The sequence below is a fragment of the Macrobrachium nipponense genome, chromosome 28, assembly GCF_015104395.2.
Source record: "Macrobrachium nipponense isolate FS-2020 chromosome 28, ASM1510439v2, whole genome shotgun sequence".
NCBI lineage: Eukaryota > Metazoa > Arthropoda > Malacostraca > Decapoda > Palaemonidae > Macrobrachium > Macrobrachium nipponense.
Window position 1 is genome coordinate 23,349,330 of NC_087217.1, and position 21,591 is coordinate 23,370,920.

At 36.9% G+C, this 21,591-nt stretch overlaps 1 long non-coding RNA gene across 1 annotated transcript; it reads right to left on the reverse strand.

Moving 5' to 3' along the window:
• Window positions 1-15,090: 15,090 nt before the first annotated feature.
• On the reverse strand, window positions 15,091-16,323 carry LOC135201298 (uncharacterized). The gene is made up of 2 exons (XR_010311478.1): window positions 15,648-16,323; window positions 15,091-15,252 (listed from the first exon to the last, which is right to left on the reverse strand). It is a non-coding gene; the product is annotated as an uncharacterized LOC135201298 (long non-coding RNA).
• Between the last annotated feature and the right edge of the window lie 5,268 nt (window positions 16,324-21,591).

Sequence of the window (21,591 nt, forward strand, 5' to 3'; positions counted from 1 at the left end):
ATTACATCTTATCATCAAACCAATCGACACTACCCTTCTGATTAAGTTCTCCAAATACAAGTTACTTACTTCCTTTGCCTCATAGGTAATGTGTCTACGCTCTATAGCTAATGGGGTGAATGCTTTTCCATTTTCTTCTTTTTAGCTGAGTATCAGAAAGGATGTGCTTGTGCAACATCAACAAGCCTTGACCACAGAAACTGCATTCTCTGCATCGAGATTTATGGGGGAATGGAATATGCGGAATTTAGAAGATAATATTCCGAGTGTACTCTCCACAACGCGGTGGGTACGAGACAATCTATAATTGAATACTTGTTCCTCCTTCTCTTCTGTTGTGGTGAACTAAATGCTTCAGAAAATTTGGTCTCATTGCAAATGCGTCATCAATCCACGAATACAAAAGGCAAGGTCAAATTTGAGGATCTAATTATTACGGGATCTGGTATATTCAGTGTGTTGTTGGTTAACTTCTCCCCAAACTTTGTGTTCTCAATTACACCACCGTCCGAAATTCCTCCCCCCAAATTTATAATTTTGCCCGCTAACGACTGCCCATGAGAACCATGCCCTGTCCAAAATCCCTTTGTAATTGCAAAAGAAAGATCCTGAATTAGGGGGAGGAACAAGGTGCTACCTGTTTCCCGTCTACAGCGCCCAGGCAATTAGGGAACTGCCACATTTCTTCGAAGTCTTGACAATCTGGCACCATTCCTCCTTCGAATGTGGGAACTGTGGAGATAAATGCATAATAATATTTATTAATACTGCTTTATTCAATAATACTGATATCCATGTTATTTTTGTCCCAATTTAAGGATGTGATCGAGATGGACTGCCTGTCTACATCCCAGCCTGGAGCTTCAAGAGCCCTTCCATTACCACCTGGAAACGGAGCCGCCAACCGGGACCGTCAGTGAGCAACAAGGCTGATGAGGCTCTGGGCATCAATGGGGACAAAAATTACTGGGAGCACGTGGAGAAGATGAATATGATTTGTTTGGTAAATTGATTGCAAGTTAATTTGCGTAAGGTTGACGATGAACAAACGAAAAATTTGCTCAAAAATGAATAAATGATGTTCTATATGACGCAGAAGAATTTTGAGATCTTAGGTATGATAGTAGGGTCATGAATGCTATATATATATAATGTCCAAGAATAATCGACCAAACATTTATTGTTTGGAGATTCATTGTCCATTGACAAAAACAAACAAGAGGGTTACAATGCATGCTACTATTATAGGGCTGTTGTTTTGTCTTGAGTTATTAGAACATTCCATTTAATACTTCTTACTTTGCCATAGCAAAGAGTCTATTGCATTTCTTATGGTTGAGCATTATATTAATGTTTAATACAAATGTTGGCATCATTTGATAAGATTAAAAATAGGAAGCATATAATACTAAGCTTCTGCACATCCTATTTTCTCATGGGGTGCTTTGGGCAACCTAGAAACGTAATGTATGTGAGGATACAAAGCTAATAATGATAAAACTTAATTTACTATAATTATAGGGTTTAGGGTAATTATGCGCAGTATTTTGTAATATTGTTTTCATCTTCATATGTGACCTTTATGTATATAAACAATAAACATCATACACTTGCCCTTCTATATTCTTTCCTTAATACCTTTTATATAACTTCGCAAGTTTCTGGAATTATGTGCTGATACTGCTACGCTGAATTTCAGGTCTTCGTAAGACCTTCCTGTTACTAAATACCGGAGAGTTGCAGCAAGTTTATCCCCTGGTGATATAGCAGATCTCATGCAAGTGTCTTTCCTCTGTATATGTGGTGCCACAAGGTCTAGAAGCTTGCGAAATGTAGAGTCATCCATTCGTAGATAGTTAAAGAAATCATGAGGCTCCCATACTAAATGTGACAACAGGTTTGTGTGTGATAGTACTTCTCTTTTTGCTAGTCATTCCTTCATCCAAACCTTTTCCTCCTTCTCGGCTGCTTACGTTTCTCGTAAGCTACAATACAAAGAGCTAGAATCTGCAGCACCCTCTACTGATAAACACCTTCCCAATTGCTGGCCCAGAGTAGACTAACCTGATTTCACTCAGGCCGCCTGCGTAATGTTATGGGTACAATTTCGGTCGTCCGCCACTGAGCTCCGCCCAAACCGGGGGGGGGGGGAGACCTGCAGTAGTACCGTGCGTGAATGGGGCCCCCTTAAGGTGGTCGAAGGTAGTAAGTTACTACTGAGTTCTAACTGAACATGGTACTGGAACATTAACTGATTACATCTGTAAGCTGTTGATCATAGCTTGTTGGTCATAGGTAGTCCACAATGTAGTGATGTGAATGTCTTGTTTTAGGTTTTGGTAGGTATAATTGCTTCAACTTTATAGCCTTAAGGCCTGGCCACACGACTTGGCCTGAGCGCCGGACCTCCCCTCTTACGGGCACACTTGACGGGGAAACCGTCAAATTGCCCGATGGGTCTTGTAGCAAAATCACCATGGTGGAGCCCAATGGCTTAAGCTTTGACCCTGGCAGACGTACGTTAACCATATACATTTCTTTTACTGAGCCATTCTTTACACCATATTCTCTTCTTTTTCTTCTTTTTCCTCACATACAAAGCAATTATCATGCTACACAATATCTTCTTCTTTGGGGTAGGCACCATGTTTATCGTACAGCACTGAACACACTACTGGCATCGTCGGGCATGCCCACCTCTCCATCGCCTCACCCATGTGGACAACATCCACGGGTAAGCCAGCCAGAATTTGCCCATCAACCCAGGAGCACGCCGATTAGGCCCGCTTGTGTGGATAGGCCTTAGTGTGTTCAATGCGGTACGATAAACATGGTGCCTACTGCAAAGAAGAAGATATTGTGTAGCATAATTGCTGTGTGTGTGATTAAAAAGAAGAGAATATGGCTCAGTAAAAGAAATGTATACGGTTAACATACGTCTGCCAGGGTCGAAGCTCAAGCCATCGGGAACCACCATGGTGATTTTGCTACAAGAAATTGACGGTGTGCCCATTAAGGCCTGTCCACACGATCGGGCCTGATCTGCGGACCTCCCCTATAGCGGGCACACTTGACGGGTAAAGCGCCAAATTGCCTGATGGGTCTTGTAGCAAAATCACCATGGTGGTGCCCGATGGCTTGAGCTTCGACCCTGGCAGACGTACGTTAACCGTATACATTTCTTTAACTGAGCCCTTCTTTGAACCGTATTCTTTTTTTTTCTTATTTTTCATCACAAACAAAGCAATTATCATACTACACAATATCTTCTTTGCGGAAGGCACCATGTTTATCGTACCGCATTGAACACACTACTGGCATCGTCGGACACGCCCACCTCTCCATCGCCTCACCCGTGTGGACAACATTCACGGTATGCCCGCCAGAATTTGCCCGTCAACCCCGGAGCACGCCGATCAGGCCCGCTTGTGTGGACAGGCCTTTAGACTGGAGGTCTGCCGATCAGGCCCGGTCATGTGGACAGGCCTTAAGTTTTTTTTTTTTTTTTTTTGTTTTTTTTTTTTTTTTTTTTTTTTTAAATCTGACACTTGATAGCCTATAATTAGGCAGGTGGTGGTTAAGCAGTCTCTATCATAATACTAAAATTACTGAACATTAACTTTGTCGAAGATGACTTGGTAACTAGTAAACGTCAACTTCTGTTTAACACTAATATTAGACTACAATACTTTATTAATAAGGGAGATATATTCAAAGATATGTTTGTCTAGTTCAAACGTTTTAGGCTAAACCAGCTACGAGGAAAATTTAAGTGTATACGAATACGTTTTAACACTAAGTTTGACGAAAGTCTGTAGTAGTTAGCGAGCGTGTTTTTAATCTTGCGAGAACGCTATAATTTCTGAGGAAAATAGAGTTTTTTTATACTAAAAACTAAGTTTAACAACTCATCCATGGAGAATATTGCTATTAGCTTAAGAGATCTTGATTAGTATGGTGAGTTTTTATTAGCTACAATAGCGAGAACAAGTGTGGTTAAGAAACAGGTGAATAATAATAATGGGTTGGTTAAGTTAAGCTAAGGGATCATTGTAACAAAAGGAGCAAAAAGGTCGGTAGTTGCCGAGTGGAAGAAGGAATCAAGAATATAGGCCAAAGGCCAAGCAATGGGACCTAATTTTCGAGGTCAACTTGTTTCGAAAGTCAGGTCAAAGTGAAGTCTTAATCGTCATACACAGCTTTGTCAACGTTACCTGGATAAGGTAAATGATCTGTCATCAGAGGTCGTCTCCTTTCTATCTCTCGGGACTTCACGCACACGCGCACGCACACACACACACACACACACGCACGCACGTAGACACGATGCAGACCGAAAAAGCATAAAAATCCCATTTTAAACTTAGATCAAAGAACCTTATTAAAGATTAGTTTGTGATTTTATCAGGGCCATTCTTCGAGGTTAATGAGAAGAAGAGAGGAAAGGACTGATGACGATCGGCTACCACTAATTAAAAATGGATTGGGCACCAAGTAGGGCACATAGGAGAGAGAGAGAGAGAGAGAGAGAGAGAGAGAGAGAGAGAGAGAGAGAGAGAGAAGGTTACGGAGTTTCTATTGTTGGCGTAGAAGGAAGGTTTAGTTTTCTTTTGAATCTATGGAAATTACTTCTTGTGATTAGTAGACATTTCGATAAATGTGGTTTTTTCAACTATCAGGCAAGGTTGGTTTCTATTTCTCCGGCTGATTGGCAGGATGATGATTGGCTAAGGATTGGTCTCAGTATTCCAATCTGCATGAGTTCGAATCCGCACTGTGACAAACATTTATATTCATTTATTTCCTCTCCGGAATTCACGGCATTCAGTGGAAGTTCGAATGTTATGACGTATATATATATATATATATATATATATATATATATATATATATATATATAATATATATTATATGTGTGTGTGTATGTGTGCGTGCGTGTGTGTGTGCTTACATAAGGAAGATTAAAAGCACAGCTCCACACATCAACATTACGAAAACGAAAGCCAACAACAGATTACGTCTGTTATGATATGTCTAGTAACGGAATAATTACCAACTCTCCAAACTCTGAAATTTCAGACCTTGACCAAACCTGGAATATTAACCACCTCCTAAAAATTCGGGGGTCCTGGTCTGCCAGAAGCCTACGCCTCAAATGGCCTCTAAAATTCGATCTTTACCGTCAGGGGATTATTTCCTCGTAAAGCCAGAAAAAAAAAAAAAAAAAAAAGTTAAACCCCAGATTGCTGTAAAATGCTCTCCAGAGATTAATCAAAACCTATGTCTTTGCGACGCCATGATATTACGTGATGGGGGTGGGGGGGAGGGGGGAGGGGGGGAATGGGTGCGGGTGTGGATGGAGGTGAGGGAGATGAAGAAGAAAAAAACGACGATAACTGAAGGGAAAGCAATACGTGGCGATAAGAATGTAATAAAGATTCCTACACAAATGAAGACATTAGAAAGATTCCTACACAAATGTATACCTGGATATATCGAATCCAAACTACATTCACGGTGGAATCCTTCTGGAATTCGTGGCTGTAATGAAAAAAAAAAACAGATAATAATGTTCATTTATACAAATGAAAAAAGGAATAAGAAACCAGAAGAAGGAGGAAAGGAACAGAAAGCGATAATACTCAAGCACCGAAGACCTACAAATGATCAAAACAAAACCCAACTTATTATATACCATGTCCTCTCATCTTAAGAGAGAGAGAGAGAGAGAGAGAGAGAGAGAGAGAGAGAGAGAGAGAGAGAACCGCTGAAATACAAGAAGCTCCCCAGAAGGAAATGTCTTGTGTCTGCCATCCCAGGGGCTATCGCATCCACGCTTCCTCCCCCAATAACGGTCCATTAGCCATTGGAGAACTTATAGATACAGGTTAGCATACTGAGGCTGAGAAGCCCCACAAGATAAGCATAAGAGGCTGGAAGTGGGGCGCTGTGGATGGGGTGAATCCAGGGTGGGAGGAGAGTGACCCTCTGGAACAAGATATTATGCTGATGAAAGTTAGCTGATAATTTTTATAGGATTTTTAGGATGGAAGGAAGGCAGGATGTTCCGGAAGACTGCCTCGTTTACGGTATTTTTTTTTGCTGGGTTTCGTATTCTCTCTCTCTCTCTCTCTCTCTCTCTCTCTCTCTCTCTCTCTCTCTCTCTCTCTATCTATCTATCTATCTACCTATCTATCTCTCTCTTTAATTTTCCTTCATTTCCTCTATATTCAAATAAATGAACATCAATGATTTTTAGTGATTAAAACACTTTCTTTAGAAAAAATATAATCTCTCTCTCTCTCTCTCTCTCATTTCTTCCACAGTCAAATAACTGACCATCGATGATTCTTAATCGTGAAAATTGACGTAAAAATGAAAACGAAATCCACTCGATTGGCTTTGGCATAAAACATTCCGGACATTTTATAATAATGTAACTGAAAACAACGAGAATTGAATTGAATAAGCGGTAAAGAAATATGTCTGTCACTGATGACTTTTTCCAGTTGGGAAATATGATACCGGCCATGGAAATTGGGATTTTACGAACGATACAATTTGTGTTTGGTGGATTCTCTCTGGCGTTTGTTTAGGGGCGTTTCATTCCACCATCAGGGATCAGGATGACGGCAGGAAATTATTTTTTTAATTTGTAGTGACAACTTTCATTGATAATTTCCTTCAGTTGAAATTATCAATGATTCATTTACGTGTCATGATTATTTATTTTAGACGAATTCGTTCGTTGAAACTCGCTCGTTCATTTTGTGTAGGGAATTCATTCATAAAACTACCTATTTCACCCTTAATATCAATCATCATGTTTATATTTCTAGGATTATTCATTTATTTATATGCCCATCTAATCACAACTTTTGACTATTATAATTTTTCTCAAATTATCTCCTTCCGTGTCAATTTTCATGGAAACTTAAATTGCCAAAAGGAGTGCCTTTGAAGCCAAAAAGAAAATAAAAATAAAATAAAATAGTGATAAAGAATTAGAACTGATAAATATTGTTCGCATATATTTGGGAAATGATAAATAACTTCAAAGCAAAAAGATCAAACTTCTTTAAATTTCGTGGTCTTCTAATAGGAGGTGACTTTTAGATCTGGAGCGCCTGGTCTCTCTACAGGTTATTCAAATTTAGGTCGTTTTTAGATTAGTATGCATGGTTATTTATGAATCCCCGACTTTCATTCATGAGAGGTATATAGTTTGTTTTCATATGTATACTGTTCAATTCAAAAAGAACCCTCCCTACTATGCATATAACCAGGTTTAGACCTAGAAACAAATAAAGACTATAAGTAACTCTCTCTCATATAATTCGTCTTCTCGTTTTAAAATGTAACTTGCAATATTCAAATTTAAGATCCTAAGGTTAGTTTCAGAGACTATTTCATTCCTTTTATTTCAATTACAGTTAAAGTCAGGCATGGACTATCAAAGAATATTACACGCATTTATTGCCTCTTACTTTAGAGTTCAGACAAACAGCCTTGTTTTCGGGTAGCAAAATTTTGTGATTAGTTTCCCAAATGCTGACCATTTTCAGTATTCCTTTCTGATTTTGCTAATATAACTCGGGAAATAGGACGGCCAATTCAACCTCAAAAAAAAAAAAAAACAAAAAAAAAAAAAAAAAGAAAGAAAAAAAAGGAAAAGAAAGATATATAGACCTGGGGGAAGAATAAAATCGTCCATTCGCCTTTTGGTCAAATACTTTTTGCTCTTTCGAATTTTGGGCAGAAGCCAATATACGTCAATTTTTATTCTTTTTTTTTTTTTTTATTTCCCTCTCATGTGAGGCTTCCTTTTATGTATTGGACATTGGCAAGTCCTCATATAAAAAAAGTTAGGCTGTTCAAGCGAGCGATTAGAATTCCTTTGGCAGAGGAGATCCTTTTTGAAAGTATTGGAGAGTCCTCTTTGCATTTTCTGAAAGCTCTCAAAGGACGGATTAATTAGAATGGTTTTAGCAACGAATATATTTCGATACGCTGGTGTTTTCTGATCATCGCATTTCACGCTCTTATCACAAAATTTACAGAACAATGTTATATCCTTTACTCAGCACAATAAAGTGAGAGAGAGAGAGAGAGAGAGGGAGACGAGAGAGGAGAGGAGAGGAAGAGAGAGGAGGGAGAAGAGGATCTTAAAAGAATATATAAAAAAGTAATATTCACAGTTTTGTTAAATTAAACAAACACGAGAGAGAGAGAGAGAGAGAGAGAGAGAGAGAGAGAGAGAGAGAGAGAGAGAGAGAGAGAGAGAGAAGGGGGGGGGGGGGGGAAGAGAGTGTCATTGAATACTGACGATCTTACAAGAAAATATAAAGTAGTGATATTCACAGTTTTCTTAAATCAAACAGACGAGAGAGAGAGAGAGAGAGAAGAGAGAGAGAGAGACGATAGAGAGAGAGAGAGAGAGTTATTGATTTAATACTGACGATCTTACAAGAAAATGAAAAATATAAAAAAGTAATATTCACAGTTTTCTTACATTAAACAGAGAGAGAGAGAGAGAGAGAGAGAGAGAGAGAGGAGAGAGAGAGAGAGAGAGAGAGATTACTAAAGACTGGATATCTTGACAGAAAAAAATAACTTTTAGTTTACCATTTGGGGAACTATCCAAGTTCCACGTCCTTCAGACGTAAGATAAACCAGGGCAGATGAAGAAGTTGACCGCTGTGTCTCCCTCTGTAGAATATTCCAGCTTTATTCAAGAACGGGAAACCGGTACCCCAACCATAAGCCAACTTCGGGGGAGAGTTTTTTAAGATGACGCAATAATCGCACACTCTACAAAAAATGAAATCTCGTTCCAGGGTCACGGGCGACGAAGCCCCCTATTTCCAGGACATCAGTGAGGCTGCAAAAATGAGGAAATCCCGTTCCAGGGTCACAGATGACAAAGCCCCCTATTTTCCAGGATATCAGTGAGGCTGCAAAAACGAGGGAATCCTATTCCAGGGTCACAGGCGACGAAGGACCCCGTTTTCCAGGACATCAATTAGGTTGCAAAAAAAAAAGGAAATCCCGTTCCAGGGTCACAGGCGACGAAGCCCCCTATTTTCCAGGATATTACTGAGGCTGCAAAAGAAAAGGAAATCCTATTCCAGGGTCACAGGCGACGAAGGACCCCGTTTTCCAGGACGTCCGTAAGGATCCGGATGGAAATAATAGATTAACAAAAGGGCCACAGAATTATGAAAATGATGACGTAACAAAGAAGGACCTATTAAGACAGATGGGTGCTTAATGAAAAAGGTTCTGGCGTATTTCAAGACGCCTTGAGAAGAGATGGGGCCGAATGAATGGGCAGAGAACTTTGATGTCTCTGAGATATATAAAAAAAGGAGTGACCCATTTTTCTTCCCTGGTATTTTTCTTCCGTATGTTCCCTTTCATTTCATCAACATATATGAATAATTGAGGAAGAATTCCCATTCGTAAGGAACCGTCTTCTTCTTTTTCAAATTCCAACTCCGAAAAAGAAATCGGTAATGGTTCTATTGACTTTGATGGGGATATATCTTTAGTAAGAAGGACAATGAAAACAGTCATTTTCTTCAATATCCTCGAGGATAAGACAAATAAATTAAAAGAATAATGGAAAAATTACATTATTTTTTACAAAATAAAAGAATAATGTAAAAATTACATTGATTTTTTTTATTTTTGAAAAATAAGATAATCATGTAATATTTACATTAATTTCTTTTTTAATAAAACTAAATATTAATGTAAAAGTTACATTATTTTTCTTATTTGGATAAAGTATAATAAGGCAAAAATTACATTATTTTATATAGGAAATAAGAATGTAAAATTAAATTTTTAAATAAAATAATGTAAAAATGATATTATTTTTCTATTTTCATAAAATGAAATAATAATGTAAAATTTATATTAATTTTTCGTTTCAATAAAATAAAATAATGCAAAATTACAGTGATTTTATTTTACAAATAAAACATTATTGTAAAATTACATTATTTTGTTAAATTTTTATAAAATAAAGTAATAATGTAAAAAGTACATTAATTTTAATAAAATAGATAATGTAAAATTACAATATTCTCTTATGTTATCAAAATGAAATATTAATTTTAACATTAGACTTTTATTCTTTTATCGTCTTGCCTTAAAATTATGGAAGAAAATTTTTTTTCTTATATTTTCATTTTTTGTATGACAGTCATAAGGGAATTTCCGGGGTTCGAATACGTTGTTTAATTTTATAATACATAAAATGGCAATAGATAAAATTCTTGATTATTATATAAAAAATAACAGATAGAAATGGTGTAAATATCTCATTGGAGTTTACTTTTGTATAATGTACTGAAAGTTCCCCAACATAGTTATTTATATCATGTGAATTAAGTTGGCCAGAGGGAACATTTGATCTTATCATTTTAAATAAATCAAAATAAAACTGAAATGAATGCAATCTAGATGTCTTCCAAGGCCTATGTTCTACTTTTTAATCAGTAAAATGATTCAGATTGTACCAGAAAATCTTAGTGGTATATTTTCTCACGTTAAAAGAAATAAAAAAAAAATATATTAAAGTGAGTCGAACCTAGTTTGGTTACATTTCGATTTGCATTTAAAGTCAACTGATGAATATATATTGGACTATATTCCTTATGCCCGTGCGGGAGCAAATTGGCATTTTTTTTTTTTTTACCTTTGCAGTTATTTCAAAAAATACCATTCACACTTTTAATGAATTTTGGAACTATACCCTGTAGAGCTTCGAAATTTAGAATGATCTAATTCTTCTTCTTCTTCTTCTTCTTCTTCTTCTCCTCCTCATTTTATGCTTAATCCCTAGTCGGGGTCGCTGTTTTGAATGAGTTTCCTACATCTACTTCATCCTTGACAGGCTCATTTCATTATACGCGCTGACAGAAGATCTACGGACGGATGCCTCCTACCCTGACTCCAACCTCTCTATTTATCCGGGCTTGCCACACCGCCCCCCCCCACCCCACCCCCACCTTGAGAAAGGGAATATCACCACTGAAATCCATGTTAGGGAGCTTGAGTTTGTGAAAGCATTCCGAGTTCCTTAAGAACTTTAAGAATTCCGTTTATTTTCCGTACTACATAGATACAACCGTTCCAATTCTACCTTGTGGGATACTGGCTGTGAGTACCGAGATGCATTTGGGTACCTCATACATATATATTCTCTTTGTTCTATGTCCATTTGCATGATCGAGTAACGAAAACCCAGTGATAGTATATTGTAAAATATTCATGAATGCAATGTCCACACAAAGCACTCAGCAAGCAAACTGTATGAATAATTAGGTGTTGTGAACACGTTGAAATCCGAAATCGAAAAATATATTTTAACTGGAATTTAGTCATTAGTGTCATCGGAAAGTGGCCTTACGTCATGCTTTTGAGATACAGATATCACGTATCTCAGAATGATACAATGCACCTTTTCAAGGATATTCTTGCTTGGTGGATTGAGTTCAGAAGTCCACAGCAGACATCTTAAACCAGTGGATGCTTAAACAGACTGACGTATCACTCTGGACTAAGGCCCCTTCTGGCACAAGGTCAGTTTCATTCAAACAAACCAGCTGACCTTCCAGGAAAAAAGTTACTCACTAGGATGTAATGCTTTCCAGGTTGCTTTCTGGAAGCAGAAACTCGGTTCATGGAAAGAAATTGCAAAGAGGAAATGGAACCTGAATTATGAGTCTGGAAATGCACCACAATATCCATGGACGAGAACTAGTTCACATTCTGGAAAGAGACACAATACTTCTGGAAGACTTTTCCAGAACTGATCATAGGTTTTCTTCGCTATGACTTCCAGAACATACTCTTTGGAATATGTGTTCGTCCGTGTGTAAGAGAGAGAGAGAGAGAGAGAGAGAGAGAGAGAGAGAGAGAGAGAGAGAGAGAGAGAGAGAGAGTGCCATACGATTCTACAAGGAAGGAATCATAGCCTGCGAATCCAATACCTTCCTTGTGTTGCTTCCTTCATGGAGGAACTCGGTTTCTGGAAATGAAACTTGAATTGAGACGCAATATTTTTTGGAGGATCTTTCCAGTACTAACTCCATCCGGTTCTACTTTAATTGTCTTTTGTGACATAACCTTTGCAGAGCTTTTGGAAGTTATTGACATATATACAAACAGACAGACGGGCAGCTGGGCAGACAGACATCAAATCAGATGGAGGCCTTCACCTTCATCTGTCATCCAAGATATAACCTTTGCAGTGTTTGTAAGAAATATATACATATATATATATATATATAATATATATATATATATATATATATATATATATATATATATATATATACACAGACAGACAGACAGGCGAACAGCAGCCAGGCAGACAGACATCAAATTAGATGGAGGCCTTCACCTTCATCTGTCATCCAAGATACAACCTTTGCTGAGTTTTCATGTGTACGAGGCAATCAGAATGATATAAATTTTTTAATACATTTGTGCGTGACAGACAGACAGACAGACAGACAAGAGATAAAGGTAAAACTCTGTTTGAACTACTTATTCTTTTATTTGTTTCCGGAAAGCTCACCACGAACATAAAATCCTTAGAATTTTTTATGCAATATCAATCTAAATAAGAAAATGAGATAAGAATTGACAACAGACTTCACAAAGCATTTCAAGTACCAGAGAAATTCTGTCCATCTCAGGAATTTCTTTCGGTGTTTGAGGAAACAGCTCTCTCGGATGTATGATACTATTTACAATAGTATCAAAATTGATATACAAATACCTATTTACATCTAGTACACTTCACTCGGGCTGAAAACGTGCAAACCGTGACAAATGTTCATGGAGTAAAAGAGAGAGAGAGAGAGAGAGAGAGAGAGAGAGAGAGAGAGAGAGAGAGAGAGAGAGGACTGTTTGTTTGGAATGTGATGTTTCTAGATGCGTACTCTATTTAACCAAGAGATTTCCCATTCCTGAAAGCCGTCACTAACCTTCAAATATACCTGTGTAGGTCTGCCATCGGAGGTAAACCTGTACAGGCATAACTTCACCACTAACTATGGTTATTTTTTTACTCAGTTTTTTGTTGCAGCCATAACGTCAATAGACGATGCTCTGGCAATCAGTCTTGCTAAATGCAACAAAAAATCATTGATACAAAAAAGACGTCCATTGAAGGAGTGGCTAAAAAAAAGTTCAATGTTAACACGATAATTTGTTGAAAGGGTTGATATTTGCCCCAAAGGATTTGCACAACTATCTACGACGAACTCATGCAAGGGCTGTGTTGGGAACACGTCCAAATTACAGGTACAGGAATGGTGACTAGACTAGCTTTAAACTACCCTGCCCCCTGGGTACCCAAAACCCCTACCATAGCCCAGCTTAGTCTGTGAAAATATACTTTCAACCTAGTAAATCATCCAGCGAAATCAGTTTTATTCATATAGGTATTTTACTGTGAGACTGATACGTAAAAACAACGTCAAACATATGACACCACCAAATAAAACGTTTCATTGAAGATTCAAGGATTTCGTCTCTGTAGCCTAACCTAATGCAAACTGCTACGTCTTCATAGACAGGTAACTACAACTGCGCTGTCATCGAATACAAGTAATCCAAAGGCATTGTATTGTATACAATGTATGTGGATGTATAATGAATGTTGTTTAAGTACAACTGTAGCGAGAAAAAGACAACTTAAAGATCAGAAAGACCATAATATACGTGCTTATTGTTTGACTTTTTTTATCTTTTAATTGATAAAATTTACAATAGGATCAGTACAATGGCTTCATATACATTCATATATAGAATATACACAATTACAATTTACAACCCTTACAAATAGCAAAGTGTGTAAGCTTTATATCCTAAAAGAGTAACTTATTTTTTTTTATTTTCTATTTTACAATAGCATTAATTACATATCCTTTGGTAAAAAGGTTGTCTAATTTATTTGCACAAACTTTACTCGATATAAACTTCGTTTTCGACATTTTATTCCCTACATAAGCAATCAAGTTTGGGTCGTCTGTCAATAGACACAAAGATCGACCATCGATCGACCATTTGTTTGAAAATTAAGACCTTTTTCCTGCATGAGGAGAGTTCTCGCAAAAATTGCGAAGGTAACGAATAAAAAAATGTAGCGTGTTTGGACGTATAAAGGTTTATACTCTTCATCACAAATGTTCAATGAATTAAGAGATAGTCGATAAAAGAAAATCTGAGAAAGGGAAAATGATTAAGCCGAAGGGAATTCGAAAGTTTCAAATACATGATTCTCGTCACGTTGAAAGAAGTGCTGGAGTGACTGTTCTTCTTCGGTAACGATTGTCTTTGGCTGAAGTAGTTTGTTCCCGTGGCTGATCATCCTTGGCAGGCGACGCGTACCTTCGTGGGCAGCAGTTTGGAAACCCAGGGTTAGTCTTTCAATGACCGGCAAACGTTGTATTGTGATTGAGCTTGTGAAAGTTTTTTTTCTGTTTTCTGTTTTCAGTGTAAGTAATACTTGTTTTGGGGTAATATGGTTTGTTCCCCCTTTGTTTTTCAGTGTAATTGTGTTCTTTGGAAATGTTATACAGAGTTTTGGTTAATTATTTTCGAGAATATCCGGATAGTTTTTCTTTTATGAAAATTGAGTTGTTGGTATTAGTGATTGTTTTGGTTAGTTAGGGTGGTGGCACACTTGTTGTTCCTTATGCAACTTTTAGTGTTATTTTTTTATTTATAATTTCTGCTTTTGTTAGTGTATAATTTATGGTTTTGGTTGTTCATTGGAGGAAATTTGTTAGTGTGTTTTTAGTCATGAAGTTTGCTAGGATTTATGGTGCTAGTTTGTTAGACTGAGTTATTCTCAAGTATTTTTGCTTAATTATGGTTTTTAGTCTTTAAATTAAATTTGTAGTTTCCATGATGTATGGTGCTAGTTTCATCTACACACAGATAGAATATATACTAAATATTTTTACTAATGTATTTTTGTATAAAAATGAATTCTATACAGATTTTAATGATAAGGTAATTTATTAAATTTATAAGTTAATATAGGATATATTAAATAATAAAGTATAAGTTACAATGAATTTAATTGTAATGTATATCATCGAACCACAAAAATAAACTTCTGAATGACAAACAAACACTTGACGTGAACCATAAGGATAGGAAGTGAGTACTTGGGCTGCATCATCCGGAGGCCAATGAAATGAATCCGAAAGTATACAAACACATCTGAAATAGTGAACAAGAGGAAATCTTAAGATTTCATGTATGAACAGAATCGGACGCAACTACCCCAATGAAATAACAGCCCAAAAGTAAACAAGTAAAATGTAAAGTATATTTCTATCCCAGTAAACAAAACGTCAAAATGAGCGTAAAAACAAACAGAATTAAATACAATTAAATAGTAAATTGACTAATGAAATACAATCAAACAAAGTAACTAGAAGTATGAATGAGTATGTAATTCACGTATATTTAAGGTAAGTATAGGTAAGGTACGTATAAATTGGATAAGTATCGGTAATAACACACTTATCACATAAGCATCGATTAAAGCTGCAGGAATAAAAGTAAAGATCTGGACAGTTTAAAAAACAAAGAAAAAATAGCTTTTCTCTCACCTTGTTTTTAGTGTGATTTAGGAGATAGGTAAGCGGGTTCCCCTTTGGCAGGTCCGGGTCCAATGGTAACTTGATAGAATTATTCCATATTTGCGTAACACATGACCGTGATGCAAATGATAAGATCCATATGTCACTAAATCACTTCAAAGTTTAATCCACGGTAAGTATGACTGGAACTTCTGCTGAAGACTGCTGTTGTTAAGTTCTTGACAGGTACTGCCGGTTCTCCGTCACTCAGTAAACCAAGAAAACATTTTCCGCATTAAAATTGGTGGTTTGTTTACGGCAATAACCGTTTAAAAGGATTAGACGAGAAAAGCTATTTATGAAAATTACGTTCATTTTAAAATTGACTAGTTAAGTAATTACATAGGTAAAGTACTTTAATACTGATGCCGTAGTGATAATGCATATTTTTTTTTTAACTAGTAAAATTGAAGGAATTAAATACATATTTTTCTACACTCCAGGGGAGAGATTTTGATTTAGTATGAAATCAAAAGTATATAATGTAAATGTATTTACATGAAAATTACCCAAAAATAAAAACCAACCAAAAGAATCCAAATAAAACAATATTAACAGTAATGAAAAATCCCTAATCAGATTCAGCCAAAATTTGGTGAATTTTGGCAGCACCCTGTATAGCTGCTTTTCTTTTAGGACGTGATGATACAATATGACATTATTAGTGTCTGGTAGGCACTTGCTTCTCATCATCGCCTGGGACTGACAAAAGAGGAATTATAGAACTAGAGTGCCGTTTTAATATTTCTCCAGTTTTCCCTTTAAAGACTTTCACAGCCGTAACTTCATTGTTTATATTTGTTATAATTTCCTTAATGCGTCCCATTGGATAATTACAGGGTTTAGCTAAGAGTTCCTTCAAAAGTACTATATCTCCAACTTTAAGTTCTTTATGTTGAACGGGCTTGTATCGGTCTTTTTTATTCACGGCTTGATATATCAGATTCCCAATAAATTCTTCATTGTATATTTTACTGAGATTATGTCGTACATTTTGTAGTTTCAGTAATGATGAAGGAATCTGATCTGCATTGAATTCCGGATCGGGATCTGTTGGGCCTTGTAGTTGAGGGATTATATTGATGGAAACCAATTCTCTGCCATGAATCAACATCTCCGGGGTAATGATTTCTGGAATGCTCTCTCCTGAAGAGTCCCTAAGAGACTCTTTAAATGAAATTGGCCTTCTGTTCACCAAGTATAGTTTTGTGAACAATAAAATCAAAATCCCGAAGGGGAAGAACATTATTGCGTATTGCTCCAAATAATAAGCGCTTGGTTAGTTTCACACAAGACTCTACTAACGAGCCGAGTTGATTACATCCCTTGTAATATTGTTCAAATTTAAAGGATTTAATTCCATGTTCCTGTAAATATGCATTTGTCTCGTAATCGCTGAGGAAACTAGAGATCTGATTTGCACCAGCAACGAACTGCGATCCCAAATCAGACAGACATAAGGAGGGAATGCCAAATTCATATGTATGAAGTTGTAATGCTCTAATAAATTCCACTGAAGTTAAATCCATACAAATTTTCAAGTTAATAGCCCGAGACCACAGACACGTAATACATAACAACCATACCTTGACAGTATTTCCTTGATCATTCTTTATTTTAAATGGACCCATATGATCAATAAAAATCTGCCTGTACGGTACGTTTTCAGGATTAATCCTGAACTCTGGATAATGACTTTGATTTAGTTTAATTACCCTCTCATTTACTCTCTTACAAGTGATGCAGTTTGACAGAACTTTCTTCACAGTCGAGTATATATGGGTAATCCAAAAGTTTCTTCTAAGTTCCGCCAACAAAGGATAACAACCAGCATGTGAGAGCTTCACGTGCAATTCCCTTATAATCAGAGGAACCAATATACTGTCCTTCGATATTAGCAAAGGATAGTTGAATTTGTTAAGATGTTGGACTTCCTTCAATCTTCGGCATTTACTCTTTACCCTCACCATGCCATCCGAATCAAGAAACAAGTTCAACTGTGCAACAATGTTAGGCAGATTCTTCAACTGCTTCTGTTTTGAGTGAAAATAATCAAAGACATCTGGGAAGTGAATATGTTGATCCCTGATTATAATCTGCCTACAAGCTTCATCATAAAAGTTAAAGCCTCCATCTTCAACTTCAAAATGATCTAGAGCTGGATGTTTATTTTTAAACTTAGATTTCAAAATGCTGCAGAACCTGAGCACCACCGCATGCACTCTCACAGCCTTCTCAAAACTAGAAACCCTATTAAAAGAGAAAAGATGTTCCGAGCCCACATGCGGAGGTGAACAAGCACTACCACAATTTGTCTCCACTTCATGCACTCGTTTTGGTTCAAATAATCCAGGTATAATGAAAGACAATGTGCTGTCACTACAGATCACATTGCTTTCGCTCTGTAATGAACTTAGGACCAGTTATATAGTTTGTTTTCATCAGCTGCCTAAAGGATAAAGGTCTGGTGATGCAGTCTGCTGGATTATCTTCTCCAGACACAAAAGAAAATTTCATACAAGAATCCTCACACAGCTTATTGATATACTCTAACCTATTGAGTACAAAGGGTTGCTTTTTTTGTAGTTTGTCAAGTTTCAAGGCGTAAGACTGCAGCCAGGTCAGTACCACCAAACTGTCAGAATAGACTTCACATCCAACTATCTCAATAGGATCAATGCAACCAATTCCTGAAAGTTCATTCTTCAAATCCTTTACAGTTTCAACGGTTAATGCAAGAGCTTGCAATTCCAAGCTTGGTATGGATTTTGACTCCAATTGTTTACTCACCAGTTTATTTCTTGCTAAAATAAAGTAGATCTTATTTGTATTTAAGTTATACAGATACACTGCAGTGCCAAACAGAACCTTACTACTATCAGCAAACCCAACCAATTTATATTTGTCAGTACGAGCACCAAAATTCCGTGGGAACTCTACAGAAGGTGCAGAATTGGCCTGCTTGCAGATATTCTTCCATTCATTGATCAAAGGAGCAGTAAGTTTTTCATCCCAATCTAGTTCTGGTCTACACTGCAATCTGTGTAGAAATAATCTGGCTCGATTCAGTATAGGTCCGTTGAAATTAAGAAGATCGAACTGTGAAGCTATAGTAGATAAAACTTCTCTTTTTGTTGATGAATTTATATCCAGTTGTATGGGTTTTGTAGACAATGTATCACTCATTCGATCCCACTCAAGTCCCAGCAGTTTACTTTTTGTTGGAGTCTCTGTTTCCTGAATTTTGTCAATTTCTTTCTGTAATGACATGTCATTAGACAAAAACTGCTGAAGTGAAAACTTATATGGACTGAAAATATCCTCCAACATTGTATACATCCACAACAAACACTCCGACGTTTCTGCCGTAAATGCACAGTTGTCCATATAAGACAACTGATAAATGGTTCTCTTGAGTTTCATCAATGGAAAAGAATCATTCGTAGAATCCAGTATCAATATCTTGTATAATCCAAGCATTAATAATGCAGGTGAACATCTAAGTCCAAAAGGAAGTCTACTATTCTTATAGCCAATAATTGAAAAATCTCCCTCTTCAAGATTTCTAAACCACAAAAAACAAAGGCGATTTTGGTCGACTTCCTCAAGACCTATATTGTTGAATGCCTTCTTTATATCAAAGCAACATAGTTTGCTTCCGAACCTCAAATTGATAATGGAAGTGGAGAGTTTCTGATTTAATGTTGGACCTGCATGCATAGTTTGATTGTGATTCATACTTCCTTTGTCACTCAAATTGGATAGGAACACAACCCTACATTTTGTGGTCTCACGATCAGGCTTAAAGATGCCCATAAAAGGCATGAAACTGGACTCTGGATGCTCCTTCTTGAATTGATCTAAATTTTCAATTCTCTCAATTATTCCAGCATCCGCTTGCTCCTTAAATACCATATTTATCTGCTTCAGTTTATCGTCTAAATTTCCTTGCAATTTTCTTTGCAGGCTTGACAGTATTTTCTCTGATATATTGAAGTTATGTCCCAAAAGATGAGAAACTCTAGGGTTCCAGAGTAATGGCATCACCAGCCTCCCTTCACTATTCCTTGTAGTTTTCTTTAAAACGTAATTGACCAACTGAGTATGGATTTCAACAGTTTCAGAGTACATTGAATTCTCTCTATGTAATGCTTGGTCACAAACAGAATCAAGTACATCCTTATCAATATCAACTAACCCACAGACTTCATCATCCTCTCCTTCCAAAACAAATGATTCATTTCTATTTTTGATTTTACCAAAATCTATATTAGAGGTTTGATAAAACTTAGCTTCTTCTGAAGGCAGGTAGTCTGGGGTTCTATTAGTTATCGAAATGTAGGAAGACGACGAGACTCCAGGGGCATATGGTAAATAAGGCAGATCATGTAAAATAGTCTCAGTTGCTCCCTTTAACACTACACCATGAGGAGTTCTTGAATATATAGATTTCTCTCCGAATACAATTTCAGTCTCAGGTATGCAATAGCTGGATTTTGATCCCAAAATAAGCTGGATATCAGAAATATCTTCTGAACCATCCAAAAGTCCTGTATCTGCCAATTTATATCCTTTTGACAGAAATCCATTCACAACTCTGTTCAACTTGGGAAGATTCAAAGTAATATTTATATTAGGAAGGCACAATGCATAAATGACTCTTGAATCCCTGTCAAATTTCATTTCCACCTCGACAATTTTGGTGTCATAACTTCTAGGGACATTGATACCATTCACAGTAAGTTTAACACTCTCTCGTATGACTGGTAGATTCAATCTGCTTGCCAACTCTTCAGATATAAAATTGGATTGACATCCACTGTCTTTCATACAACGCACATTGAATCCACTTATGTTACACGTGAAGGTTGGAAGAATCGTATCTCCCTCACTTGAGTTATTCAAAGCCTCTGTAATAGTAGTGATGTTATTCTGGGATCTTTCCGCAGGAGTTTTAGCCTTTGTGTCTTTCTTGCCCTTGTTTTTTTCATGGAACTTTTTCTTGTTAAGGTCCAGATTCTTTTGACCAATGTCATTGGATTGATTTCCCCCTGGACGAGTGCACAAGTAATTCCAATGAAAACCTTTGCAATTTACACACCGATCTCTAAATTTGTATCTGCACTTTTCAGTAGAATGTGATGCCAGGCCACATCTAGTACATCCATCGATACTCTTCAATTTCTCAACTTTGGAAACAGGAGAAATAAAGTTCGTACAATCTCTGATGTTATGGCTAGCCTTTTCTTGGACTGTGCTACACAAGGAGCATGGATAACATTTTGCAGTAGTAACTCCACTAGTTCCCTCTGGTGTGAAGTTCACATTTACTGCCATATCCACAGAATGATCTGTTACTTTCCCTTTTTTCTTATGGTGATTGTATCTTGTGCAGGCAGTGAAGAAGTTATCACCAATCTCTTCCATTGAAGGCCATGTATGGTTAGTAATATTTATCAGTAAATCCCTGAACTTCTCATTCAGACCTGTCCACACAAAGTATTGCAAAATATAATCAATAGTAACATTCAACTTACGGACATTCTCTATTATACCTTTAACTTTGGATACATATTCAAATGGGTCATCACATTTGTCCAAGTTTAGCTCAGATAGCTGCTTGATGGTGCTGAATTTCTGAACGTCTGGAGAAGCAAGTGCCTTTTCTAAGAGCTCCTTTGCTTTACTATACCCTTGGTTATGAGACTCCAAGGAATCTATCAAAACCAAGGCTCTTCCAGTTATCTGCTGCTTTAGGAGTAAAAGCTTTTCGTAGTCAGAGTATTCATACCTGTTGATAACTGCCTCAAATTGAGATAGAAATTTAGTTAGATCTTCGTTCTCTTGACCAGAGTATCGAGGTAAAGGAGCCGTTGGTCTCTTCAAAAGGGGAAGAGCTGGAGTTGGGGGTGAT